The sequence below is a fragment of the Aplidium turbinatum genome, chromosome 7, assembly GCF_918807975.1.
Source record: "Aplidium turbinatum chromosome 7, kaAplTurb1.1, whole genome shotgun sequence".
NCBI classification, from domain to species: domain Eukaryota; kingdom Metazoa; phylum Chordata; class Ascidiacea; order Aplousobranchia; family Polyclinidae; genus Aplidium; species Aplidium turbinatum.
In genome coordinates, this window is record NC_137478.1 from 18,673,477 (window position 1) to 18,679,869 (window position 6,393).

Here is a 6,393-nt window from a genome sequence, read left to right on the forward strand (position 1 = left end):
TTTACTACCGAAGTTTTTTAAACTTCTATCATTTTGAATGCTAAAAAAATTCCAAAAACGCCAAAAATATGTCAAAAGGCCAAACTCAAAATAAAAAAAAACAAATGCATTAAAAAAACGCCAAATTTCTCAAACTTGGCATTAAAAACTCCAATATGACAATCTTGTTGAGCCTCATCTTGCACGGCAGCGTTTAGCTTCCTGTCCGTGATGTTATAATAGCGACGTCCAGGTTTTTTTTAAGGTTTGGTTTGGGTGACCTTTAAGTAGTTTTAAGCATGGGCTCCGTTAGAGGGGGAGCCGCGGGGGTGATTACCCCCCACCAATTGGAGTGGGGGGGTAACTAATGCAAAATTACCCCCCCCACTAATGTAGAGATCAAAATTTAATTTTTATGTTTTTCTACTTTTGTGTTTTATTTTCATTTTTTTATTTTGTTGCATAACTTTTTAGTTATTTACTTGTTTGCTTGGAAACTCCGACTCGCAAGACAACGCAAATATGCAATAGAGACCTGCATAATGCTATGAGAATTGTTCAGGAGCTAAGTAGTTTGCAAAATCAGTCTGGCAAGTTCAAAACTGCCCTGCAAGAGGAATCCCACCATGGCTTGCACACTTTGTGCCAAACAAGATGGCTGACACATGTACCGGCCATTTCTTCAGTGTTGTCAAACTACGAAGCCTTGCTAAACACACATCAAAATTTTAACAATGCGAAATCATTAGGCCTTTATTCCCAATTATTGCAAGGCAACACATACTTTGCATTGCAGTTTTTCCAAGTTTTATTCAAACCACTTGAAGAGACAACTGGTCTGTTGCAGATCAAGTCTTAGCCTATACCATCAGCGACATGATGGAGCTGATTGAAAACTCAAAAGTTAATTTCCTGAGTCTTAGAAATGAAGAACAATTTATGCAGTTATACAAGAAATCTCAGTAGCAAGTGGATAGCTTAGGCTTAGCTAAAGTCCAATTTCAAAAAAGAGCTGTGAGCAAAGTGCTTCTCATGACCTCGCTTCTCATTACAGAAGGAAGTTCTATGCATCTATTGGCAGTATAGTGCAAGGCCTCACCCACCGCTTTAATGGTGAAGAAATCAAAACTCACCAAATGCTTGAAGTTTTAGTATCTGGCACAGTCAACGACAGTGCTGTTACAGCATTGGAACGATATGGCTTCGACGTGAAAAGTTTGGGCCAAGTTTTAAGCCACTTCCATCATAAATTTGGGCCGATCAAGTATGGGTGTGATGTTCGAAACAAGTTAATGGGAGTTAGGCCTATTATTGTCAAAGAGTTTTATGCCCGTGTGGAAAAACTTGTAAAATTGTTATTGGTCAACGGCTCTTCTGCAGAAGCTGAAAGATCGTTTAGCTGGCTACGCCGCTTAAAAACATGGCTCCGAAGCAGAATGACTGCTTCAAGACTCAATTTCATTGCCATGTGCCATGCCCATTAAGTGTAGGCTATTAGGATGAACTAAGTGTAGATGAAATCTGCAAAGAATTTTTTTCAACAATGCACAAAGATTTAAAGTCTTTGGCGACTTCTGACTGTTCTGCTCAGAATAGAAGCAGAGTGCACACAGCGTTTTGTTTGAGTTGAGGTGTTCGTTTATAATGTTATTTCTTTGTAGTTTTTGTGAGATTTTGCTTTGGCACAAAGTAGGCTTATTACCTGAATGTTATTGCATTTTTTGTTTGGTGTTATTTCTCATAACGGCGCAGATGGTAGGCCTTCTTCCTGTAGTATCGATCAAGATGTCTTCTTATTTTCAGTTTTTGTAAAAGTTAATGCATTTTAGCTTCTTTTTTTTCTGTGTTGAAAATAGTCCTAACCCTAGATGCTGAAACGTTTCACTTCACTATGGATGTTATGGCACAGGTTGTCGTGCTGTATTCATGTAATTGTAAATTAAGTTTTATAGATTATAGCTTTGATCTTAACGCTTTTGGCCTTTTAAATCTAACCCTTTAGCGTCTGAAGTGCAAAATTTGGAGGACTTGAGCCAAGGAATAATACAGAGAGGAATTTTGCGTACGTCCCCTCTTCCAGTCAAAATTGTCTCAAAACCTCAAAAATATGTGGCAAATGTTAAAAAGCTTTTGCTCGTGATTTCAGATTCGTTAAAAGAATTTTTCGATTTTAGATCGTGCTGAAAGGCAAAAATTTTGCGCTTTCGGCTCGAAACATGCAGCCTAAGGCGCTGTATAAGAAAACTGAAACTTTCAGTAATTCGAACGGGGTCTGGGGAGCGACCTTTCAGAAGTATATGTGATGCGATAATCCAATGAGCCCCTGTCGATGTCAAAACATCGTTCCCACCCTTGCCTAAATTACCCCCCCACTCTCAGGAAGTGTCCGGAGCCCCTGGTTTTAAGAGACCGCAAATGTTTCATTTAGATACCAAAAAATAGCCATATTTGCTTAAGACATAGCGAGAATAGAAACAACCATTACTTTTCTACTGTGGTTGCAAGTCCAAATTTTGGGAAACCGCTTGAGAAATTTGGGGGACCGTTTCGGTCCCCCAAAACACCTTAAAAAAAAACACTGGCGACGTCCATGTTCATTCAACGCTTAAACTTAACAGTGATGTACAGAAGAGGTCAGCGACCACAAGTTTGCGATGCATTTGCTGTCGGGCCACAAAAAAATAAATTATCTCGGAATAGACATTTTGGATTTAATCACATTTAATTTACACGCAATCTATCGTTTGTTCAATTTCAGACCATGCTTGTGCTTGGAGTAAAAAAAGATTGTCAAAATTTGATGTAGCTCATTCCTTACAACTCGAGCAAGTTTTCATCGACCTGAAAACTCAAAACAAGTTAGGCTACTTTAAAATGTAAAAAAAAATGACCTTATTGACCTAACAAAAACTTAACCAAATAATTTAGTGTGTTTTTGAGATTTTATGTAAAAACTAATTGATTTGGTTAATTATATCTTAGCCTACCACAATTGCAAAATTGCGATACAACACAGCAGTCTGAGCCACAAAACTGGCGACATAAAACAAAACAAATAATCCCTACAAAAAAAACGCACAGCGCAAGCTTGCTACAAAAAGTTGACTTCCTTGAAAAGACAGTAGATTATCTATGTAGTAATTTATTATCAAATCTAACAAAAAAATCGCTACCCTGCACACCCAGGTCACGCAGTGGCGTAGCCAGAAAAAGAATTAGGGGGGCCAAATATTTGATGAATTCAAGAGAACGACAAAGTGTTTGATTTGAGACATTGCCACCTGATGTGCAGTGGCGTATTCCGGTGGGTTGAGCAAGGGAAGCAATAAAAGTGGTGGGGGCTTAGAGCGTGCCGAAGGCACGCGTATTCTAGGGGGGTCCGGGGCCAATGGATTATAGCGTTTTCTGGAAACACTTTTAGGATAATATTTGTATGAAATGTATTAGCAGATAAACAGCTATTAACTTATTAAAGGTATCTCTTGCACACAAACGGGCAAAAACTGCGGCTAAAATTAGAGAACACCAAAAACTCAGCTACACAAAAACCCAACAGGGCAAGCGATTCTAAAATTGCTTCCACAGATTAGTTAAAAAAAGCGTAAATCGCGCAATCTTTGCGCGATTTGCAAAATTTATTGGTGTCTTTCTGTGTGTCTAAAACAAGTCCTGGGGGTGTTAATAGCCAGACGTCTTGGAAAACGATATAAATTTTATTATATTTTCAACAAAGGGCTCAACTTTTGAATCCAAACTTTGAAAATTTGGGGGGTGCATGGCCCCTTTCGCCCCCCTTGGCTACACCAATGCCCAGGTGTGTCCTAAAATCTAAATTTATGAATAATTATATATTGCATTTAATAGTACTACATCGGGTTCTACTGGTGCAAATTAAGCTAAACTCTCACCAGATGTATACAGTGACAATCTGCTTTTATTTCGACGTTTCGTCAATCAGACACGATTGACTTCTTCAGGGGGCTAGACCAGGTAGTGACTACCTGTCTAGCCTAGCATGGCAAAACACAGGACCATGTTGCTGAAATCAACTAAACATGCAAAATAAAAATTCAACTTCTAGACAAAAAATTATCGCGCGCAAAGTTTGAAATAACTTAGAAGAAGGGACTTAATTGTTAACCATCAACAAGAAACTTAAATAACAACAGGAGAGTGAACGGCATGAGTCATCATGATGTATCGAGTTTTGTACGCACTACTGCACAGTTTTACAATCGGCATGAAACCAATTTAAACAACGTAAAATAAGATCTTACAATAGTTTTTTGTAGATCGCAGGAAAAGAGATGCCATAATTGCGATTCATCACATGAGGCTTTTGATTGATGAACCAACTTTCAGAAAACATTCGCTTTTTATAATCACTTTCAACTTTTAGAATTGCTCGAAGTTATTTTATGATCTGAAGTCATTGCATGCATGCAAGGAGCAGAATGTTCCGGGCATTGATATTTGAAGCTCTTTTGTGTTCATTAATGCGAGATTTAAGATTTCGTTTGGTTTGGCCAACATAAATTAAATTGCAATCATCACAAGAAACTTGGTACACCAAACTTGAGATTTCGCTTTGTCTTTTAAAGACGGCAAAAATTTACTTATTGTCAAGAAAGGTTTCAAAGCGACTTTTACACTAATTTTGTATAAGATACGCCGATTTTTTTCAGAAACTCCCTTAACATAAGGCAGTGCTTCTCAACCCCTGGGTCCCGACCCAAAACTGGTTCGCCGTTTCATTTGGCTGGGTCGCTGTAAGATGTGATACTAAAAGATAATGTCTCTTGAGCAAAGTGAAAACTGCCTACCACTAATTTAGTTTTCGTAATTTCTGCTATTCTACGCTGCGGGTTTCACTCGATGATTTTGCCACACGCATTTTGCGGTGAAGTGTACACAACAGTAGCCTACACACTAGACTAGGGAATTGTAACAATTAGTTGCTTCAAAAACCACACCAAACAAATACAATTAATTGCTAAAATTGGACAATTAATTGTTTTAAACCTTATCAAATAAAAAAGTAACGCATTTCCCACATCCTCTTCAAAGAAGGAAAAAGGTGCGCAAGGAGGTGAAGGAATTTTTAATAAACAAGAAGTATAGCTTGGCAAAAAAGTTTGCTGATCAAAAGTGGCTTTTGTTTGTGGTGTATCTTTCTGATATATTTTCGCAGCTGATTATCTTGAATAAATCTTTGCAAGGACCAAACATAATGTTGGTCGATGTATTTGAAAAACTGATTGCTTTTACAGAAAAGCTGAATTTGTGGAAGAAGTTCGTGTCCCAGAAAACACCATCATTTAGGCTGCTGTTTTGAAACAGTTACTGCAAGATACGGAGTTTGGCTTTGACGATGTTCAGCTTGTCATAGAAAGGCATTTGGGTTCATTGATGCGATAATTTGATTTGATTATCCCTAAAAATGCAAAGGATTTGGAATGGGTGCGCAATCCATTTGCTATTGATGTAGATACCCTATAGGAAAACTACCTATGCATTTTTGAGTTTCAAGAGGAGTTTATTGACATTCAGTGCGACAGTGTATTGATGAACTCTTTTAAGAAAGAAACCATTGGTCAATTTTGGACAAAGTCACAAATAAAAAAACTGTTGTTGGCACGCACGCAGTGGTGCCGAAGTTAGTGGAAGATTGGGGGGATAAATCAAAATTTTATCAAATTTTAGACGATTTTGAACATTGGGGGGATACATACTTTTATACACAATTTTAGTGGTTCTGGTATTAAATTTATTAAACATTCACCGGACCTCGGTAAATTAGCTGCTAACAGCATAATAGGCTAATAATATACAGACAAGAAATTGTGGAGATAAAAGCGCTACCAGTGCTCTTGTGAATGACTGCTGCAAGATTAAGAAACAAGCAAAGAAAAATTGGTACCTCCAGCGGGATTCGAACCTATGAACTTCCAATGAATACTTAGTTTTTCCAAAAAAAAACAGAAGTTATACTTTTCTTCTTGCGCTCTCCTTCACTAGAATCACTACACTTAGTGCGCTATAGGACAAAGTCACTAGTAGTCAGGAGATTGAAAACAATCGAAGCTACAGAAGAACATCTGCAAATTTATGACAAAATACTAACTTTCAAGCACATCACAAGAACTTGTTACAACCGAATTGCGTCTTACGATTGTGCGCATTGAAAATACATTAGCACTGTCATTTATGCTGATGTCATTAAAAATATTTTGGTGAATGTTGCAAATGTGCTAGCATTTAACCTTTCATGTCCCAAAGTATTTCTCAGCCAGGTTTTCAATCTACGAAGATTGGAAAATGACCTCTCACAAGCAGCAGAGCTTACCAAGCAAAAAGAGGATTTTAATCAGCTGGAGTATTAAATTTGAGAATAGAGAAAGGTTTTTCCAACTC